The sequence below is a fragment of the Diabrotica undecimpunctata genome, chromosome 5 (assembly GCF_040954645.1).
Source record: "Diabrotica undecimpunctata isolate CICGRU chromosome 5, icDiaUnde3, whole genome shotgun sequence".
NCBI classification, from domain to species: Eukaryota; Metazoa; Arthropoda; class Insecta; order Coleoptera; family Chrysomelidae; genus Diabrotica; species Diabrotica undecimpunctata.
Window position 1 is genome coordinate 88,963,826 of NC_092807.1, and position 24,554 is coordinate 88,988,379.

The window sequence follows — 24,554 nt, forward strand, 5'->3', positions numbered from 1 at the left end:
GATTAAACATTATAGTATAGAATCAGAAAAGTGTTTATGCGATAATATTTCCCAGTGTGATGTTAATCACATCCTGTTTGGATGTATTAAAAACATGGCACTCTCATCTACATTTTATAAAAACCTGGTTATAAGTAATGTGCAACTTTCAGTAAACATAACCCACCTACTGTCACTGAATCAGAAATCAATTTACGAACTCATATGTAATCGCTTATATGCATCCGGATATATAATATAAATTTGGTACAATCAAGTTTTAATTCATAAACATATCATAAATCATTCAAAAATCTGTGGCAAAAGGATTAGTTTCCATGCCAAACACACTATCATCATCATCATCAACAATACTGCTAAACACAAACAAAGACGAGAGAGAAACAAACGACATAAAAGAAGCTATAAAAATATTACAAACGTGTTGAATGAAAAACACCGTAAAATAAATGAAGAATAATAAATTATCAGAAAAGGAGGCTTAGATTAAATAAGGACTTAATGAATTACATTCTTAGTAAAAAAAAGATCCTTACAGAGTTACAGCTACCTACCGAAGAAATAAATAGAAGAAAAAAGCTAGCTTGAGCAGCATGTAGGCTTATATATGTATTAAAGAATAAAAATTTACCCAGTATCTTAAAACAAAGGTCTTTAATCAATTTGGTACTAGAGGTTCTCTTTAACAACTCTCAAAAATGGACGTTTACCAAGGAAAGCAGAAAAAAGAAAAATCTGGATTGTAAACGTAATCGTAGAAACCAAAGCAAAAGATGTTTCAACTCAGATATGAGAACGTAAATAGAAGCTTGCTAGACATACATTATACAAAAAGACGATAGATACAACAAAATAATTATATATCAATACATTGGAGACTATGGAATTAAAAACGACAAAGGGGAAGACCAAAACTAGATGGTCAGAAGACATAAAATAACACATTGAACCAAGATGGACGCAAATAGTCCAGAATAGAGAAAAGAGGGGAGATGTACCACATGTCCTGAGATGGATATTCTTGGCTGATTAGATAGATAGATAGTATAATTATTCAATATCGATGAGTACTTACAGTGGCGTCTCTTACGATAAAAGGTATGCCAATTTTCTCGACGTGATCTCTGTATACAATTTTTTCTGGGTCTGGATTGGAACAATTTCCTTCTATAACATCCTGCTGGCCATCATCGGAAGTCGTAGGCAAACAAGTAGTAAGTCGAGTGGAAATTAAACAAACGACGAAAATGAGTAAATGTTTCATTTTTTAAATTAAATTCGATTTTAAGAAAGAATTTCCACTTCTGTAGAATTGGCTGAACTTTATAACTAGAATTGACTTGATATAATTTATAGAATTTATAGATTTAGATAAACGACGGCACATTGGAGATAATTATTATTAAGTTTGGTTGTTTGTTAAGAATATTTTAAAGATATAACCATAAAAAGATTAAAAAACGATGAAGATTAATTATTTATTTATTACCTCAAATTTTCATTGTTAAAATCATCCAACCATAATCCAATTTTTATCTTAATCCAAATATAGTATTTTTTTAAATTACAGAATACAGAATTAATATGTAAAGCAGTGACTACTTTTTTTAATGACGAAATCACTTCAGATAGGCGAGCGGCACACTTCTAATTCGAGGCTCATGGCGACACCACACTTCGCTATGACATGTTGTGTTTTAAGGTCGTAGCATATTATCATGCACGTCGCGTTTCCAGCCCGTAGCGTTTAGTTTCCGAAAAATATAATTTAAATGGTTTTAAATATGAACAATTCACACTGTCTGGAACGTATCGTATCAGACACCTTACGTGTCCGTTCAGTATATTCGAAAATAATTATGGATGCCGACCGCTACGGAACGAGTCGAAACCTGTGGGTACGGATAATGTGAATTAGGAATCCGTCGTTTTGCCCTCATATACAGAGTATTAAAAATATATATTTTTCGAGGCTATTTTGTCATTTATGCATGTGTTTTCATTGCTCTGTGTCAATTAATCACGAAAGTGATAAACAATTAGGACTTTTGCACAGTGATACCTCTTCTTTTTTTTTTAAATACTCTTTGGCTGGATATGTATGGCTTCTTTAAATGTAGTATTTTGTTTTTTAACTAAAGGTGTAATTAAATTTAAAATATATTCAAACTAAATCCTATTCATTCTAAAATATCCATAATAGTTTTCATCGTCATCAATTAATTCTTTGTGTAAAGTCCAGTATTCACCATCCTTTTTCCTTTCTCTTAGCATTGGATGTACTCCAAATATTCTTTTTACTACAGGTTTTCTTTCTTCATCGTCAAGTAGAAGAGCAATTGCACATAATTTTTGTCGCGAAAAGCGAGAACACATCTTCACCGCACCAAACTGAAACGTTTTATGTATGAAAATGTGAACGTGCTGTTCGATTGCTGGACTGGAAACGCTACCTGCCGGAAACTATACGTGCATGATAATATGCCGCGACCTTTTTATTCGTTATGCGCCATATTCGGCAGCATAAGACGAAGTGTGGAGGGTACATTCGTCAATTATTTGCTTTATTCGTACGCATGTGCAAATACCTGAATAGCAAATACGCCTATTCGTCCACTTGTCGTTTTTTTGACACACTTCAAAGGACACGAATAAGCTGAATGCACGCCAAATGTATGTGTCAACCGCCCTCACTTTGATCGCACCGGTGGTTATATGTCTCACTGTTTATCTTAATCTAACTTTATTGTAATTCTCGTTATTCTTGAAATATTAATTCGACAAATGTGTGTGTTTATATACAATTATCCTACCCATTACGCTTTGATTTGTGATGTATCTACTATAAATTCCATTTAAATGGCATGAGAGTAAAATGGTAATGAGATTTCTTCTTCTTTAAGTGCCGTCTTCCGATCGGAGGTTGGATATCATCATCACTATCTTTACTCTATCTACTGCTGCTCTGAAGAGTTCTATATAACTGCATTTAAACCAGTCCCTTAAATTCTTCAACCATGACACTCTTCCTATACTCCTTTCTCCTCTTATCTTTCCCTGTATTATAAACGTTAGCAGTTCATATCGCTGTCCCCTCATTACGTGTCCCAGATATTGTAACTTTCTTATTTTTATTGTGTTTATTATTTCGCATTCTTTGCCCATTTCTCGCAATAATTTCGTGTTAGTTTTCTTCTGTGTCCATGTCTTTTTTATATTCATTTTTAGTGTATATTTTTCACAGAAACTGTTTGTTTTGTTTAGCAGTAATTGGAGTTGTTCAGCAGAGTTCATGATCACGGTGTCATCTGAATATCTTATGTTGTTATTAGATCTTCCGTTAATTATTATTCTTTCACTTTGAGATAGTAACGCTTCTTCAAAAATGACTTCACTATATACATTAAATAGTAATGGGAACATAATACATCCCTGCCTAACTCCTCTCCTGATTTCAATTTCTGGACTGGGTTCGTTATCTATTACGATTTGTGCTCTTTGGTTCCAGTAGAGGTTTGCACATGCACATCAACATTCATATCCATGCATCTTTGAGCTAACACATTAAAAGCAAATAACGCTTCTGTGGTTCCTAGTCCATTTCTGAACCCAAACTGAGTATCATATATTCTATATCATCTATTCCTTCTTCCAGTTTTTTATTTATCGGCCATGTATTATTTTCAGGAATAATTTGAGAATGTGACTTATTAGATGAGATTTCTGGAATTAAGTAAAAATAAGTTGTAGCGACCGTCAGTATGTCCACGTCCATTTGGGTTCTGCCAAACACGCATGACGCAAATATTTGGCATGCTTATCCCGCCGGCATAAGTGTGGAGTAGCATATTTGTTATTCGCTTACAAATAACAAATATTTGGGCGAATACAATGATGCTGCATAACAAATAACACATAGTGAAGTATGGTGCCGCCATTAGAAATCGAAAAAGCGACCATGATAGGTGAATTACCAATTTCGGTCATTCTTTATGTTGAATCACCGCCTTAAATAATAGATCGTAATTTCTAGATTTTGCGTGTCTATTACACTGAAATTCGAGTCAGTGCAACCGAAATTCCAGAAAAATATCGCTAGTAAGGCATTAATAGGACGCCAAGTAGAATTTTCGAGATAGTACAGGACCGTAATTACAGTCACACAACAATATCAACATCGAGGCAGTCATTGGAATACTTACTTAAGGATCATGCAGTAAAATTTTCAAAAGGAAATATTCATAAAGACCAAAACTACAGCAAGCTAAATTCGAAACATTTATAAATTTATTTTTCGCATTTATGTCTAAAATTTCATTTTTGACCATGTTCCAACTATTCTATATAAAAACAAAATTCATATCCGGATTCAGCGGCTAAAATTGGCCATTCAGCTAAAAGTTGATGTTCGTGGTCGGTATAGCCTCATTTAAGGGATACGTGCCCCTCATCTAAGAGTGTTTTATTACAATTGCAATATGATCAAAAAAATTAATAAGCAATTTTGTTTTAACTTAACTTGGTCTTGATTTCTTTTGATCTTCTTTTCAGTTATTTGTTGTAGGGTAAATAAATTATCTACACACTATATTGTTATATTGTACTATAAGGAAAGTTCTCTAGTTACTTCAAGTAAATAATGCTGGAATATATAACATACTTACTTTCCATAAATTTTAACATCATACTCCAACCCATGACCGACGCCAGATTCCAACTTAATGGTTATAAAAGAATGTTTCAGCCCTCCGTCGGTGATTATAGCCGTCGACCCTTTGGAGGCAGGTTTTGTACTGTTGGCCATTATACAGAAAATATTTTGATCGCCATGCCAGTGGAGCTAAAAAGTGAATCTCCTATAGAAAATTTTAATTTTGAAGGTATTTGAAAAGGAAAAGACAGTTAAGATTTGATTTCACGTATAGTCCGTCTGTATATCCGCTTATACGTATTTCACCCTAAAAGGGATCATCAGAACGGATATTCTCAGACGCTCTGAACGTGAAAATAAATCTTTTCTGTCTTGAGAAGCAACTCTAACATGGCTTTGTATGGACGCAAATAGCGACATCTGATAATAAATCCGTAAACTAAATTGGTTTCGAAAAATTAGTTTACGGATGTATTTGAAAAGGTTTTAAGTTGATGAGTTAATTAGTATTTTAATCAACGTTGTTGGCAATAATTTATAAATCAAAACGTACCGAAATAAAGAAGAAACAAAAATAGGTAATAATGCAAATTTAATATAAAAGTGTAACACAAATAATATATCTACAACTCTATATCAGCACTGATTCAAACACTGATTTTTGCTTCAATTTTATTAATTCCAATATGTTCAGTGTATTATGAGAAGCTGGTTATGTAACGTCTTAAAAAACTTAAATATTCACTAGTAAAGTCAACGATGAACTCAACAATAGAAAAGGTCCAATTGGAGTTGGATCCAATACTGCTCAATTTGACTCTTGAATATGTCATAAGACTCTATACTACCCTCTGTTTTTCAGTCTGTTTACATCCAGTCCTAAACAAAGGCCTCCCCATGAGTTCACTCTTCTCTGTTTTATACTATTTGATATTAGTTTCTCCTCACTTTTACTTTGATGTGTTCTAGCCACCGTTTCTGTGGTTTTCCTCTACTAAGATTGTGCTTTTAGTATTTCTTGTTTTTTAACACTACAATGAGTCTTCCTACTGCTACCCAAGTAATTTGAATTCTTCTAGTGATATTTGCCGTTTGATTCTGTTTGCTCAGTTTGATGGTGTGACATATGTATGTATACCTACTCTTCGATATTTTCAATCTCACTTCTATGTAAGCCTATTTTAATATTTTGATTTATCATCACTTTTGTTTTATAAACCAATTGTACCAGTCAAAATTACTCATTAAATTAATAATTATCACCTTGAGAAGAATCCGCACTGATGCGTAGAATCAACAATGATAATTTCAGAGCTCGCACCAGCTGGCATATATGTATAATGAGAATGAACTATCTCGAAACAGCTAGTTGAGCGACAGTCAAATGATTGAGAGCTCCGAAAATTTTCGAAGGTTGTCTCTGCGTCGATGGAATGAATTTATGAAATATTTCGGTGAAAGATTTTGGAATGATCACTAAGAGGAAAAAGATGAAGAGGGAGACCTAGGATATGTTGGAAAGAAGGCATAGATAAAAAAATGGAAAGGAGAGTGTTAGAGATATATGGTGCGATTAAAACTAAACTAAATGAGTAACAAAATTGTTTAGTGAAAAGAAAAAGGGAAGTTCTTGTATGTTTAAATAGAAAATAAAAGAAGATACAAATGATATGGCTAAAAAAGAACAATAAAATAATAGAAAACTATTTTATGTAAAGTTTATTTACCTTTACTAGGTATAAATTAATAACAATTATTTGTTTACCTTATTATACAGCGCTAGTCAAAAGTTCCCTCTTCCTTTTGAATGGTTATAATAAATTATATTAGTGAAATTTGGAGAGAGTAAATAGCGGAAGTAGGCTTCGCAACTAGTCATAACAGGTGGCATAATAGTCATATATAACGTTACAGAGCCCCTATGACTGATAATTTTAAATGGGAGCTTATGGCAAGTGATATCTCGTTTGAAAGGTATTGAAAATACCTATTCAATCATACAAATTTTGTTTAAGCTAATGGGTTTAAGCTGATTTTGATGAATAAATTAAATAAATTTTCGTAGTGGAAGATCGTGTACAGATGAAATATTCGTTATAAAGCAAATTTCTGAGAAATCACTAGAGTATAATAGACCAGCATTTCTGTGTCTAGTTGGCCTAAAGAAAGCGTTTGACAGAGTAAGACTCAAAGATGTAATACATCTTCTGTATAATAGAGAAGTTCCCCTAAATATTATAAAAACTATCGATAACATCTACCAAAACGACAAAATGGAAGTTAGAATAGATGGACAACTTACAAACCGTATACAAATGGGCAGCGGAATAAGACAAGGGAATTCATTGAGCCCCATGCTCTTCAATTTGATTATGGATGAAATCATCAAAACCGTTAACAAAGGAAGAGGATACAGAATGAGAAACAAAGAAATCAAAATAGTCTGTTATGTAGACGACGTAATATTGATAGCCCAAGACAAAGATAACCTGCAAAGTCTGGTCCACAGATTTAACAGAAGAGAAAAAGAATTTAATATGACAATATCATCTCAGAAAACTAAAACAATAGTAGTCAGCAAAGAACCAACCAGATGTAAAATAGAAATTGATGGCATCAGTATTGAAAAATTAATGGAAATAAAATATCTGGGAATTACACTGTCTAGCTATGGAGACCTAGACAAAGAAGTGAGAGATCAAGTACAAAAAGCAAATAGACCGGCAGGATGCCTTAATAATACTATATGGCGAAACAGACACATTGACACTGAGATGAAGTCAAGAATTTATAAAGCCACTGTAACACAAATAATGACATATGCCTCAGAAACAAGACCCGACACAGCCACAACGCAAAGGCTACTGGAAACTGCAGAGATGAGAGTACTGAGAAGAATAACAGGAAATACGCTGAGAGATCGAAAGAGAAGTGAACACATTAGAAGAAAATGTAACGAAACCAATCGGCAGAAGAAGTAACGGACGACCGCGCAAAATATGGAGTGACAACCTTCCATAGAGGTATTAATCCCCCAATGAACAAGCAGAATTGCTTATAAAGAGGAATAAGAAGAAGAAGAAAAAGAAGAAGAAGAAGAAATTAAATACATATTAAAATTGTAGTTTCGCATTTAATTAATAAAGATTTACGAACCAGTTCTTATATAAAGTGTTCAAAATGTGCTCCATCTACTTCCCGGTAGTAATGCATTCTATTACTAAACTATTGTACCCATTCAAATGTGTCGGGAGAAATTGTCCTAAATTCTTCAACAATTCATTGTTTCAAAATATCAATACTGCTGGGTGCGGTAGCGTACGCTTTAGATTTTAAATACCCCCCACAAAAAAATCCAATGGTGTGAGATTCGGTGACCGAGTTGGCCATTCTATCGAACCTCGTCGTCCAATCTATCTATCACGATATTACTCATCTAGGTAACGTCTTACCGCACCATAATAGTGTGAAGGAGCACCATCTTGTTGAAACGTTATTATAAGTTGCCAAAAGATACACTTCACCGGTTAAGTTGAATTGAGAAAAACAGGCCCAACTTTGGTGTTTCCCAGCATAGCTGTCTAAAAATATATTTTTTCTGAAAACTGAGAAATTTTTTACGAAAGGCGTGAGGATTTGTGTCATTCCAATTTGTGTGTGTTAACATTTCCATTGAGGGAAAAAGTACTTTCGTCACTAAAACAAATTGTTTTTATGTAATCTGGCTATGGGTTAATTTTATTGGTTATGTTTTCACAGAATTTTAGTCTGCGGTCGGGATCATCATCTGAAAGTTGGTGCACAATTTTTAATTTGTATGGATGAAATTTGTTTTTAGCCAACACTCCTCGGTATACTGTCTTTTGACTGATTCCACAAGTAGACGCAACTTGAACTGTAGGAGAACTAGGGATCACTACCATTCCTGCAATTATGTCTAGTTATCTCTAAGTTTTTTTGTCATCACTACTTAATTGTTGGTCGACCAGATCGTTTGGTATCTTGAACACTATCTGTTTCTTCAAACTTCCGAAGAAACTCCATCAAATAAGTCCTCGATATAGGGCGATCGGGGTACTTCTCATTAAAAAAACGTTCCGCTGCATGGAAATTGTTTCTACATTCACCAATTATTAAGAATGCTGCTACTTTGTCGGCTACAGTATGTACCATTCTGCCTATGTAAACATTTAAATGTATCGTTAAACAATAATTAAACTTAATATTCAAAGTATAAACATTTTTGCAAAAACTTAATAAAGTAAAAACAACTAGAGAATGGAAAAACGTCAACTTTTTGACGAATAACCAGAGGCGGACGTTAGAATCTTTATTAATTAAATGCAAAACTATAATTTTAGTACAATAGGTATGTTTAATACCATTCAAACGAGATATCACTTGCTATAAGGTCCCATTTAAAATTATCCGCAACAGTGGCTCTGTAACTTCATCTATTACTATTAAGTCACCTGTTATAACTAGTTGAGAAGACTACGTCTGAATATTTCCTCCCTTCAAATTTCACTATAATAAGTATAACCTTTCAAAAAATACGAGAGGCGAGGATACTTTTGGCTAGCACAGTATAATTTCACGTTACTCTTTACGATTAAATAAAAAAATATAATCTAAAAATACGATTAAAAAAAGAAAAAAACTTGCAATAAATTATTTATCGATCAATCAAAACAAATGTACATCTTCATTAGAAATTGACGTTGATATTTTTATCTATATCACTGAGTATTGGAAACTCTTGGAATAAATGACACAAAATTAAGTGACCGATATCAAGAAAACAATAAATCACCACTTAAAATAAAATGTATGTATCTTTACTTGGAATACATTAAGTAAGTAAATTTACAAGAATTATTTATTTATCGTATTATTAAACAAAGAAGTAGACTCTGAAAATATGAGGAAAATGAGAAAAAAAAATCATCAATTCTTCTCCACAGGTCCTCCTCCTCATTGGATAAGAACTGACACTTTAAATAGGTGTTAGCTTGCTGCTAAATGCCCGCCCTCCACTTGGATGAGACCCTGTGCTCTATGGAAGATTTCTCTATCCCCTTCGTCTAGTACTTTCCTCATCATATATTCAGAAGACATATTGTATAATATATAAAAAAACATTGCATTCATGATTTGTATAATATATATCTTTGTATATAAGCTACTATTCGAATGCTTGTCTCACCTAAACTTGTGCAACCTAAATCAACAGGGAGTATTTTTGGATCTCATTTTCCACAGTATTGAAGGAGTATTGGAAACTGTCAGTTTATGTGGCATTTGACCATTTGCTTCTCAATAACTTTCATCGTGTGACAATTACATGTGATCTGAGTTGTAATGATAATGTTAAACAATTAGATGATAGTACTACATATTTTGACTATCGTAATGCAAATTTTGTAGGTCTTAACAATTATTTTTCTTCAGTTGACTTGTAGTAGTAGTGTCTATGGAAATACTTTATCGTTCAAAAAATACATATACCTACACCTTCAAAATTTCCTTGTTGGTTTTCTCCAGAATTAAAAAACATGTGATTTCAAAAAATTCTTATTATGCTAGATACAAACATAATCAGTTAGCAGCTGATTATACCTTATTTTCAGATCTTGGAACACAATGCAAAGCATTAACAGATCAATGCTACAGATCTTATGGCTCAAACACTGAAAAATCTATTCACTCAGATTCAAAATAATTTTGGAATCATGTAAAATCCTTGAATAAAAGCCACGGAATTCCAAATATTATGCCAAAATTATATTTTAATGACTTGTCAGTTGAATCAAATGAGGCAATGAGAAGATAGGAAACTGGCACATTAATGGTGAAAATAAATGTATTAATGAATTGAATAATGATAGTGACGCAGAAATACGGAAGAAGGAAAAAATGAATTTAGTGTTCAAGCATTTTAAGTAATTCTTGGTTAATTGTTGTATTGTTCAATTAATATTCCGACAAATTACAAGTGTAATAATGAAAAGACTCTTTTTTTTTTAAAAGTTGGTATATATTTTTACGTTTTGTATTTTTAAAATAAATAAAAAAGGAGCGGGGACATGCTTGCATTTTTTACTGAATTTAAAAAAATTTGAACTGTAACTTACGTCAATTTTAGATTTAACTCTGTTTTTTATAAAGTTCTTTTGGTATCAATAATTCAAACAATAATAAGAGTAATTACTAAAGTTTTTTACATCAGTTATAAATGTAAGCATGTGGTAAGAGGTCCTGTAAGGTAAATTGTACTTAAATAAAAAATGGCCAAAATTAATTTTAGCACATACTTAATGTAATGCTTTAATGGTATGTACCTAAGTAAAAATATAATATATACAATCACCAGAACAACCAGCCGTCACACTATATCTTAAAGCAGAACTATCAAAACCTACAAATCTGTGCGTTCTACTATATTTCTTACTGCTAATATACCATTTTAATGATTTATATATATATATAATAACGGATTTATTACGGCTGTCGCCGCTTCTCCGCCCCCAATTTCCATCTTTTTCTGTCATATGCAGTTGCCTCTTCTAAGTCTCTTGCCGCCATTGCTTCATCAATCTCGTTGCGCCAACTTCTCCGTGGTCGTCCTCTCTTTCTTCTTTCAGGAGGGATCCATTCCAGTACTCTCCTAGGCCATCTGTACTCTGGCATTCTTTTAACATGTCCGAACCAGATTAATTGTTTTCTTTCTATGTCATCATTGATATTTCTCTCCATTTTCATTTCGTTTCTTATTTGTTCGTTTCTAACTCTCTCCAGTTTCGATCTACCGCAGCTTCGTCTCAGATAATCCATTTCTGTCGTCAAAAGTTTGTTTCTATTAGCTTTGGTGACGTCCCATACTTCCGAACCGTACAGTGTAATACTTTGGACTATACTACCGTAAATGTGTTTTTTGGTTTCTCGTCGAATTGTTTTTTGCCAGAGAAGAGAGTTTAAGGCACGGGTCGCTGCTCTGCCCTTGTTTATTCTTTCCCTGATTTCATCTGCGCTATTTCCCTTCTTGTTGAAAATGACCCCCAAATATTTGCAGGATTGCACGCCTTTGATTTTGTCGTCTTCCAAGACTAGGTCACATATTTCATCTGTTCCCACTGAGAGATATTCACATTTTGTCATATTCATGTTTAGACCTGCCACCTCATATTCTTCTTGCAGTTTTCTTACCATATAGCTAAGATCGTAGCTGTCTTCGGCAATTACTACCTGGTCATCCGCAAAGAAAAGTGTATATAGCTTGTTTTCTTCCACCGTTATTCCCATGTTTCTACATTTTTTTACCCATTTCACTAAGGATCTGTCCAAATAGATTTTAAATAAGGTGGGTGACAGACAGCAGCCTTGTCTTAGTCCTTTTGTTGTTTGAAAAGGAGAGGTGATTTCTTGTCCCATTTTAATTCTTGCAAAGTTTTGTTCGTAATATTTTTGAGTGGCGTTAATAAGAATTGGGTTTATTTTCAAGTTACCCATTTCTATCCATAGTTGGGAGATCGGTACACTGTCATATGCTTTTTCCAAATCTATTAAAGCTATATGAGTTTCTCTATTTCTCTGCACTCGTTTTTCCATTGCAATTTTTAATGTGAAGATATTATCCATAGTGGAGCGTCCGGCCCTAAATCCCGCTTGTTCTTCGGGTTGTTTGTCTTTGATATCATTTTCTATCAGGTTTCGTAGTACTTTTGAGTATAGTCGGCCTATAGTAGCAATCACTGCGATCCCTCTATAGTTTTTAGGATCCATCTTTGTGCCTTTCTTGTGTATTGGAGAGATATACGATTGTCTCCATTCTTCTGGAACTTCTTCTCCGTTTAAGCATCTTTCGAATAATTTTCGGATCATCTCAAACAGTTTTGATGATCCATACCTAATCAACTCTGGATGTATTCCGCCTGGGCCTGGAGATTTTTTTAATTTCATTCCCTTAACTGCTTCATTCACTTGTTCTATTGATATTTCGATTCTTCCTTCTACTTCCACTTGTTCATTTGTCTGTTTAAACCTTTCTCTTCTCTCTGTTAATAAGTTCTCAAAATGCTCTACCCATGTGTTCTCTGGTATTCTATTTATTATGACTTGGTTTTTTGTCGTTGTTCTCATCGTTTTTATAGTTCTCCAGGCTTCAGAGCTCTTCTTCATTTTAATGATTTACTTTCAGTAAATACTCAAGGACAAATATTAAGTTTTACAGATGTTACGTTTCTATTTTATACTTGTAATGCATACCAAACACTAAAAGAAACTGTAAAGAAAGACCTTGGTGCTTCACTCTGTGGTTATTTTTTTAATTTGTATTAAATATGTTTTGTAGTTTACTGGTTACCTATGATTTTGTCAGTTATGCAAATAAATAAATAGGTATATTATTATTATATATATCCACTTACCTCCTCAGACCTTTTCATGAAAGGAATTCTACTTTTGTGAATATGGTTACTGTACACCAACATGTTTAAGGGTGGTCGAGTACAATTGCCTTGCAAAATATTTAATTGCCCATACACAATATTAGGCGCCGAACTAACATATTGGCAGCCAAGTACAAAAATTGCGGTACAAATAACAATATGTTTCATTTTCGAAAGTTGAATGATTTCTCTTTATTTGCTTAACAAAACTAAAAGAAATATTTTAATGTTCGAAATCTATTTATAACACCGTTATAATTAGCTCATACTTGATTAGTTTTATATTGTGTCTATTAAGTAAAATATCCACAAAACTAGTTTAATACCAATTAAGTTAGAAAGAAATAAACCTTTTTTCGTCACAACTGTATAGCTGAGTTTAACAGTTGACAGTTAAAATGTGTAGTATGAGATATTACAAAAAGACTATCATTTAGGGATTTATCAATTTTTTAATGGAACTATTCCTAAACAAACAATCAAAACGTTAAACTCAGTATTTTGCTCATAACTCAAAAACTTGTCTATTTAGAGATTTGACGTCGACAGACAACTTTTTCAGAACAAAAAAAATGCACAAAATGAGATGGGTACGCTAAATGAAAATCGGATGATAAACAAAAAAAGTTATTGCAAAATAAACAACAAAGTCGCTGTTTTTGAATACTATTAATAACTTTTTTATTACTTATTAAAATTTGTTTTAATGTACCTGAACTTAACGGTCTTATCGTTTTTGAATTATGTGCAAAAGATGGACCAGATCGGTTAAATAGTTTTTGCGAAATTTAATTTGTTTATAAGATTTTTTGCAAAATGAGCTAATTTCTAAGGCTCGTCAACATAATTTGACTGAATAGATCTCAATAATTCAGGGCTTATTTTCTTCTTTAAGACATATGCTAATAACCTATGGAAAAAAGTTTTAAAAAATTACATTTATGTACACAAAATCATTTAATAATAAATAGCATTTTTTAAGCTTATAAACATTTAAAATAACTCCGTAGAATTTACTTCAAATGAAATGGCTAAAAAATATTTGGAAAGCTGGTTAAAAAACACATCTATTATACACTTCTCCAAGAAATTAACGCACCACTTCAATAAATCAATTTTATTTGTAAACAGACAAAGAATAAAAAATGAAACTTCACCATATTTATTCTACATTTTATTAGTAATTATAACAATGTGTCTAATCATCAGAAAATGTTGAAGTACAGGAGAAAAAAAAAATAAAACGGAAAATTCTAAAAAAATAATGATAAGAAAAGTAAACTAAAATACGAAAAAAGTCTTAATAACGAGTGTTTCCATCTCTACTATGTATAACAGCCTCACATCGTTGGCCCATACTTAAAATTAATTACCGTATTTCATTTTGGTCTTGTTCTCTCCAAATCTGGATCAGCCTCCCTCTCACTTCCTGTAAGTTGTTTGGTTGGATCGGTGTCGCTCTTAATCGCCTACCAAGGATATCCCAGAGATTATCAATCGGATTTAAATCCGGACTATGTGCTGGCCATTCCATAGTGTTAATTTATACCTTTTCTAGATAATTTCTGACGATCTGTGCAGCGTGAGGTCTGGCATTATCTTGCATTAGTAAGAAATTTTCACCGATATAAGGAGCGAATGGTACTACATGTTGCTCCAGGATCTCCAATATGTACCATTTAGCTGTAACAGTTCCATTTTGTATGACCACTAGGTCCGTACGTGCGTTCAAAGAAATACGACCCCACACCATAACGGATACTCCACCAAAAAATGTGGTGTGTGAGAAGTTACACTGAGCATATCGTTTGTTGGGTCGTCGCAACACACGAACACGTATGTCGTTATTGTACAAACAAAATCGGGATTCATCAGTAAATAGCACTTGTTCCCAGTCACCCTCTAACCAACTAACGTGTTCTCTGGCAAAATGTAGTTTCCCCCTTCGATACTCTGCAGTTAATAGAGGACCTTGGGCGGCAATCCTAGGTATTAAGTTGTATTGCCTAAGTCGCTGGAGAAAAGTTTCAGTACTAATTTGTATAGTATGCACGTCTCGAACTTGAATTTGTAGACTTCGATGTGTTACAAAACGTTGTCAAAGAGCAGAAATTCTTAAAAATCGATCTTGAATAGGGGTAGTTACCCGGTTTCGTCCTTGCCCTAGTCTGCGAGTATGATCCCCTGTTTCGAGGAATCTTTCTAACACCAGTGAGACGGATGTGTGGGACACATTAAACCGACGACCAATTCTTCAGCAACTTCAACCTTCTTCCGACAGTATCACTACTTGGGCACATTCATCTCGGGTTAAATTACGTGATTGACGCTCCATAATAAACACAATTAACAACAATCAACAATTAACCAGTAGCCGAATGAAATTTGTGAACACTTGGAAATTAGTATATTTATGGAATTAGTACATTTTTTGCTTCTTTTTGTTTTGTTATAAAAAAAAACTATAGCGATAAAACACAGTAAATAAATATAGAGTGTACGAATGGCATATACATGGGGCTTGCAAAATATAACATTACAATGGAAATTTTTGTTAACGCTAAATAAAATATTTTAATATTTCAAAGTGGTGCGTTAATTTCTTGGAGAAGTGTATATCTAAAAAATGTTTTAGGACTCTTAGGAGCGAAGATAGCCCGTTTTTTAAATCACTGTTACGTTAATTAACAACATTAAGGTCTGAAATTAACCAATCTTTTATATGAAAAGTCAAAGTTTTTAGCAAAAAAAATTATTAAAAATTGTTTAAACCGGAGTGTTGTAAACAAAAAGTACTTTGCGTTCCGACTAGAGTAAAAAGAGTGAGGTTAACCGACCGAAATGCCAGCAGCGCTCTTCAAAAAATCCAACGCAGTTTCAAATAGGGCGCTCGGAAAAAAATGAGATATCTCGGGTTATACTGGACCAAATTTGCCATTTTTTAATTATATTAAATCCAGAATCCAATTTTGCATTTACGATTTTAGGTCAGAACTTGTGCAAAGCCTTGGTAATTTTAACAAAAGTAGCACAAAATCTATTAGAGGTCGTGGTTCTAGTACATCCTTACCATCTACCTCGCGTTTGGATAATGTGGGCCACATGATTGAACGCAATACTGAAAACTGGAGAAGTCGTTGTAGGCTATAAAAAAAAAACAAATTTTTTATGTGTAAATAATGGAATATACCATTGCGTCCACATTGTTTCAAAGAGTACCACAAATGAAAATAAAATATGTTTCTGTTATACGTATAGTTCCAAATTGCGTTAACGCAAAGTTAAAAAAAATGGACGTGGTAATTTATTTTTCTTCATGTAGCTTTTGAATGATCTTTATTTGTGTTTAATTAAATATAATACAGTAGACTCGCGATTATCCGAGTCCCGGCATGGCGAAAGCTATGCCTTTTCCAATTGAAGCGAAAAATGAAAGAAAAGATAACAATAACTGTATTGCTGAAATAGTAGACCTCGCTAATCAGTTACCAACGGAACTGACGATACATGATAAAGACATCAACGAGTGGATTATGCAAGATCAGCAAATGGAACTGACTGGTGATGCAATCGCCGACATGGTTATCAACCACACAATGTCACTGAGGATGACACGGATGAGATAATCGAGAGAATATCTCACTCCGAAGGATTGAAGGCGATTGGAACTGCCCTCGCCTACATTGAGCAACAGGAAGAGTTAACCCAAATCTTTAGCGTTGGCGCAACATCGCAGTGTCAAAACGAGGCCAGAAGTTGATGCAGAAATCTATCAAACACTTTTTTAAAGCATAAAGATGATCCAGTAAAACTATGTACCCTGTATTCAGGTTAATATACGCGAGTCTACTGTATATTTAATTAAAATCATTGGATTTATTATGTTTTCTACTAGTGGGCCTAAATGGATTAACCCAAAAAACCTCTTAGGGACAATTAAAATTAATTTTACAATTTGTTTAAAAAAGTGTTATTATTTTATTTTTGACCATAATTCCTAGCTATATTTTCCTAGCCAGTGTGCCCATATTACCCATACAAATAAATAATGCGGGCAAATAATGCGGGCTTCTGTTGACGTCAAATCTCTAAATAGGAATATTTCCTACGAAATAAAGGTAAGTGCCTTTTTTATATGGGAAATTATGTTTTGTTATGTTGGCATCTCTGTTTGAGTTATATCCTTGACTGACTTTCAGTTGGAAACAAATCTACACATTTTCATCCAACAAAAATTTTGCCTGAAAGTATAACATTGATATTAAAGATTGCTACGAGTATCCTATAAACAAAACTTAATTGTTTTTTGCGCACAATAAATAATAACTTATGTTAAAGTATTTTTTAGGTATGTCAAGTTTTTACAAAACCTGACATGAATAGCAACAATTTTTTCTGTTGCTTTTTACCCCTCATTACACACAACTCACATGTGATCGTGTTTTTTGTCTTTTAACATATAAATCGGCTGTCCATTTTAAATTAAATTATAAATTATGCAAATATACATATTTAATTACTATAAAAAAATTTTTCGGTTTCAGGAATAATTTGTAGCGAAGATAACTAAACAAAATGCCTCAAAAGTATGTAAGTATTAAAAAGTGCGAATATTATGAACTAAAAGTCATTACAACTGCAATTAATCAAGTACAGAATAGTGGTAGTTTTAGAAAAGTTGAAAAATATTAAATAGAGCATACTGTTACTACACAGACATATGAAAAGAGATTTTATCAAGAAAAAAACTTGTCTGAAACCTCTTAGTCAGTAGACTTCAAATTTGGAGTTATTAAGGAGACTCAATTGACTTAATTACATTACGAATGCTAATAAAAGATTTGATTTATATACAGGGCAAAACTATCTCAAAACTTAAGAATCATATGCCTGAGCTGATTTTGTTCATAGCTTTCTAGCACGACATTATGATGACACCAATTTATGCGATGACCCAGGACGAAAAGTGGTAATCCGAAAGGATAATGAACTCCACAAGGGTTTTCGAATCGGTTATGCTTGGTTTGCTGCCACCGGCGATGGAACCATCCTCCTTTGATATATGTTATATAAAGCACAGTATATCTATGAGAGCTGAAGAGTTGGAAGGACACAAAACTACAGATACAACCGAAGAAAGTCAGAACGATTTGATTCTTATTGTTTTCAAGATTGGGTCAAGACCATAGCAATACCTAATTTAATAAAACTCGATGGAGTAAAGATCTTGTTAGGGACAACTTAGTCTCACATATATCTGTAAAAGTAATTACAATTTGCCAAGAACTTAACATCAAATTTGTATTTTTTCCAAGAATATTACACAACCTGCTGACTTGGCTTTTTTTACTTACATAAACAGACTGGGAGGACCATCCTTCTAAAATGGAAACAAGGCCCAGGAGGAAGGGAAGCCCCTTCGTGAAAAAATCCATTTTTAACTCTTTTTAAAGAGGGGAGGACCATCCTTCTAAAATAGAGACAAGGCCAAGGAAGAAGGGAAGCCTCTTTGACAAAAGATCAATTTTCAACTGTTCTTAAAGAGCTATATGTATCATTAAAAGAAATTAATGTTGTTTCTAAATTAATATTCCTCTGGATATGAATACAGTTCTGGGCATGTTGCCTTCCTCCAAAGGTTCTAGAGTTAACAGTGAAACTGCCACTGAAGCCTTAGATACCAGTTTCAAATAGAATATGGAAGAAGCTATAAGACAATATGACAATCCAAAGACAAGGCAAAAAAGAACTAAAGTGTTGGTCCTTCCTAGCAAAAGTGTCAAGTTTGTAGATTTTCAAGCAAAGATTTCTAATGACAAAGATGAATGTAGAGCAATACCTAGCAAAGAGAACAAAAGCCCAAAGAGCAGCACGTTCAAATGGCAAAACCTATTAGAGATCGTGATGAATCAACTTCTCAAGAGTCTGATTATTTACGCCAAGACAGTGATGCAGAATCGAGAGAGAGTTTTTCTGAAGAGGATTTATTTGACATCAAAGGTTTGAAGGAAAATAATTTGTCAAAGTTTTCACTTGGGGTATTTGTCATTGTCAAGTTATTTGAAAGACCAAAAATTCACTTCGAGTATATATTGTCAAGGTTGTTGAATTTGATGAGGAACGATATACTACTGAAAAGTTTTACAAAAAATCCTCCCACCGCTTAAGATTTTCGCAAGTGAATGAAGCACTCTTTAAAGCACCCGATGATGTATTTTGCAAGCTTGGAGAACCAAAATTGTGCACATCTGCAAGATTCTAAGGACTAATTACTTTTAACGATCATTTTTAAAGGCTTAACACTACATTAAGTTGATTAATTCTGTTTAAGGTTGCCAAAAGTTGATAATTATATAGAATTAAGGTTAAATATTAGTTTAAAAATGTCATTTATAACTCTATCCACAAATTTTACTTTGTTTCAATGAGTTATTAATTTTTTTAATATGTCAAATACATTATCTGAACAGATGTAATGTGGTGTTATTTACCCTTTGTTAGTTAAAACAGTCAATCTTACATCTCACAACTGAAGAACCCTGAACAGAAAAAAGAAATAAGTATCAAGCTTGAGGAAGAAATAAAAACGATCGAAAAATTGGTACAGACAGACATTGAAGTAACATGGACTGCTCTAAAAACAAAAATAACAAAGATACAAGAAGACATCGGATTCATAAAACAGAACAAAAAACAAGAATGGATAACGCAAGAGATCATGGACCTCATGGACGTAAGACGAAAACATAAAACAAGCCCAATACAATACAAGCGAATCAACAAAATCATGAGAAAAAAGTGCAGGGAGGCGAAATAAAACTGGATGTCAACAAAATGCCTAGAGATCGAACAACTTCAGGAAAAATACGACACCTTTAATATTCATAAAAAAGTAAAAAAAAATGACAGGTAGAACAAAAAGAGACAAGCAACAATATTAAAAAATGAGAATAACGAAATAATTATGGGTACAAAAGACAAACTAGAGAGATGGAAAGAATACATACAAACTCTTTTTGACGACGATAGACCTTATTCTCCACCATCCACAGATAATAGAATAAATGAAAAAGGCCCAGAAATAACCAAACAAGAAGTGATCCACGCAGTAAAATCTCAGAAAGATGGAAAAGCCACCGATCCAGACAATATCAATGTTGAAATACTAAAACTAATTGCAGATAACCAAAGTAAAGACTTAATAACAGCACTATTCTATAAGATATATGACACAGGTAAAATACCAACAGACTGGCTAAAACCAACATTCGTAGCATTACCAAAAAAATCGAATTCCTCACAATGCGATGATTATCGAATATTAAGCTTGATGTCTCATGTCCTTAAAACTTTTTTCATAATTATCAATTCGGATTTCGAAACGGATTGGGAACACGATAAGCTCTTTTTGCTTTAAATGTGTTTACGCAACGATGCAGAGACATGAATGTAGATGTATATGCATGTTTTATTGACTATCGAAAAGCATTTGACTGCGTTAACCATCAAAAGATGATCGAAATTCTGAGAACAACTGGAGTTGACAAACAAGGCTTGCGAATTATCTCAGAACTATACTGGCACCAAACGGCAACAATTAAAATAGAGCACACAACATCCGAAGATATACAAATCCGACGAGGAGTGAGACAGGGTTGCGCCTTATCACCGCTACTGTTTAATTTGTATTCGGAGTCTATATTCAGAGAAGCAATAGACGAGGTCCAAGGCGGAATTAAGATTAACGGTATCAGTATAGACAACATCAGATATGCTGATGATACCGTCTTAAAAGCAAGCAACGCACAAGAACTACAAAATATAATAAATGCGGTAGTTCACCACAGCGAAATGTTCGGTTTACATCTAAACGTTTCCAAAACTAAAACTTTAGTATTTTCAAAGACACCAATAAACGTACATGTGTATGCCAAGGGAAATGCTAATATACATACTTACAAGTGTTGCCATTCACCACACTTCATGGGATGAAGAGCAACAGATACATTTATTTATTTATTTGAAATATAAATAAGTTAATTTTTGTTTTCCAGTATAACTTGTAAGACAGTACCATCCCAAACTTTTAAGCACTTAACATATTTCTCAATTTAAACAGAGATTTCTTTCTTATTTTTTCTATTTGATTTCTTATTTTTTCTATTTGATTTCTTATTTTTTCTGTTGATTGGATTCTATCAGAAAATTGTCAAATTTATGTCTGATATCTTGTAAATGCGGCCATCTTTCATAAATTCCATGTAATTCGCTTTTACTAGTAGGTATATATAATCAATTTTATTTATAGGTTGTTCGTCCAGGGAGTGCCGTTCTCGATATCTTTGTGATCAAAATATATATTTGTGATTTGTGATATATGATTTTTCTATTAAGTACCAGCTATCTTGCACATCCATTTGCTTTTCTTCACTAATATTATGTATTAGAAATGTATTGTATGGTTGTATTAGAAAATGTAGTTTTCTAGAAGTTTATCTTTCGTTGTTACCTATGCACAATTAGATATTTATTAAAGCGGTATTGAGTTATATAATTATCAACTAAATAATCTAAGATCAATAAAGCTGATTTATCTTTTGATCCAAGGCTGCCACATGGTGAACATATTTTATTCTAGATGTTTACGGAAAAATAAAAACTTCAGTAGAAAAGGTATTAATATTTTTAAAATATAAGCCCAGATCTTGTTGATTTCTCAAATTAGCCTTCTTTAGATAAACAGAGCACTTGAAACTTTTCTAAAATTTATCTTTACCTGACTTATTTATAGTATCATAAGCTACGTAATATTTTTAAACCCGAAATATATTAAAATTGTAATTAATATTATGTAATATAACATTCAAACAGCCTTTGCTTGATAAATGTGTGATATTCCAAAGGGCAATGACAAACACTTTTACAATCATTCTTATTATTTGTATATCACTTGTGGATTTCTAAGATAGGTAAATATTAGTCGTGTGAAAGTTCAAGATCATAAATCTCTTTATATATGCATTGCATTATAAAAAACGAACAAAACATGCACTTAAAAGATTCATCCAAAGTTTACGAAGAATCGGAGTAGAAAAAATTAAAAATGAAAACCTTGTTTGCCTTGGACTTACAGGGGCTTTAAGGGGTACATCAACAGCAGCTATAAAGGCGCTACTGGATATTTAACTGAGTTTATTAGTCTAATTTATTAACTTTATTTATCAGTAAAAATGTTCTAACACTTAGTTTATTTAATCTTTATTTCCATTTATTCTAATTTATTACAGTCTTCTACACTTCTAATTCTAATTCACAAAAAAAACACAATAATTTATATTAATTTATTATATAACTTATTCGATACAACAATTTATTTTCGACTGATTGTTCTCAGCAAAGTTCCCTCTTTAAATATAAAATGCCGTTAGTTTTGGAATTCACTAGAAGCAGACATGCATTGGCTCGAAAACCATGGGGGAAGACCGGTCTCATCGTGGCTCGCAGCGGTGTTGACCTGAATTGTCTCGAATGAACGGGAACCCAGACTGGTTTTTATAGCGGCTCGGAGAAAATACTAGAATAGAAAAGAATTAGAAATAATATATTTACAGTTTTATGCGACATAATATTTATCGTAACAATATCCCTCCTCTGCACGTAGTAATACGTGAGGAGGAGAGAATAGGATATTATTGACTGCAAGAAAACCTGGCCAACGTAATGATAAGGAAATTTTGACAAATTCGAAAATTTTATAAAAATAATTTAATAATACTTAAGTTATTTAAATTTTTCAAAATAACTGTCACTATATACCAAATTATTATCTAAAGAAAAAAAATTGACTGAATATGAGAATTTATCCAACCATAAACTTATGTTCGTGGAAAACTTTAGAATCTTATTTAGGAAAGCGAGATTGGGAGATATTGATGCAGAACTCCAAAACCAGATCCATCCAGAAGAGCTTCACTACTCACTGAAAGGTGACATTGCTCGCATTATTGATGCTATTATATTCCTATCAAGCAAGAAAGTGCATTCTAAGAAGCTAAAGAAGACTGTAATTTCAGCAACCCATCCAGTGGAAAGTTCTTAAACACATTAGAACTTATAATGCATTACAATGTCACTCTTTTCAACACATTGAGCGGCATAAGAAAGAGCAAATCACGTATTTCTCACGTAAAATACAAGGTGAGTTCTTTGAAATTATTGCCAATGACATAAGGATACTATACGACATTTTTAATGTGAAATGTGTTTCCTTACTATTTGACAGCACTCCGGATAACAATAACAGTGAGCAAATGACTCAAATACGTTGGAGGTAGAGGAAAGTTTTATTGATTTTTCTTAGTTAGTGACAATACAGGTAAAAGTCTCAGCCAAGAAATCCTAAAAAATTAGAAATAGATGAACTTAACTTGAATAATTGTAGAGGTCAAAGTATAAAGAAATTCAGTCCAGATTACTTCAGGAGAACCAGTTAGCATATTTTGTCTCTGTGCTGCTCACTCCCTCAATTTAGTTAGTGCTAACGCGGCCAGTGTTACTAGTGAGGTTGTTTTGTATTATGTTCTTTCTTTATGGCTTCAACTTCACGCTGGAAAGTTCTCCGAAATATGTGTCTGTGACATTTAAAAAAAAAAAGCAAGAAAAGATGGTCTGCAAGATTGGATGCTTTTGAAGCTGTGTATAAATATTACAGTAAAGTTGTGCAGGCTCTAGAGGATCTTAAAAATCATGATCTCTCAACATTTCAAATTATGAATGAGGCCAACTCCCTTTTGAAAAATATTGGCATATTTAAATGCATCGTTTTGGCGTGTTCTTGGCACACTTTGTTAAAAAAAAAAACAGTTGTGTCAATGAGTTTTTGCAAAGAAATAATCTGTTAAAACTCAAAGTTCTTTAACGTTCTTGCAGTCTTGCAGGGAGTTTGCTCCTTCTAAGGCCATCATCGTCAATTAGCCTATATTTGTCCACTACTGAACGTAGGCCTCCCGTAAAATTTTCCATCTATTTCTATCTTGAGCTTCTTGCATCCAGTTTGTGGTGATGTGCTTGATATCATCCGTCCATCTAGTCGGTGGTCGTCCTCTGCTTCGATATGCCTCTTGCCTTGGTCGCCATTCCAGAATCTTTCTGCTCCATCTATCATCCGTTAATCTGGCAACATGTCCGGCCCAAGTCCATTTAGCCATGGCTATTTTTTCAACTGCATCTGTGACTCTTGTTGTTCTTCTTATTTCTAGGATTGGTACTTTATCTCTGATGGTAATACCTAATATTGATCTTTCCATAGCGCGTTGCGTAACTCTTATTTTATCTATTGTTCTTTTTGTCAGAGTCAGTGTTTCTGCACCATATGTAAGAACCGGTAAAACGCACTGGTTAAAAACCTTTCTTTTTAAACAAACTGGGATAATAGACTTGAAAATGTTATTCAATGT

The 24,554-nt window shown here is 33.1% G+C and overlaps 1 long non-coding RNA gene across 1 annotated transcript; it reads right to left on the reverse strand.

Moving 5' to 3' along the window:
* Positions 1-4,674: 4,674 nt before the first annotated feature.
* LOC140440682 (uncharacterized) lies at positions 4,675-13,504 on the reverse strand. Its single transcript, XR_011950912.1, has 2 exons — positions 13,078-13,504; positions 4,675-4,840 (listed from the first exon to the last, which is right to left on the reverse strand). It is a non-coding gene; the product is annotated as an uncharacterized lncRNA (long non-coding RNA).
* Between the last annotated feature and the right edge of the window lie 11,050 nt (positions 13,505-24,554).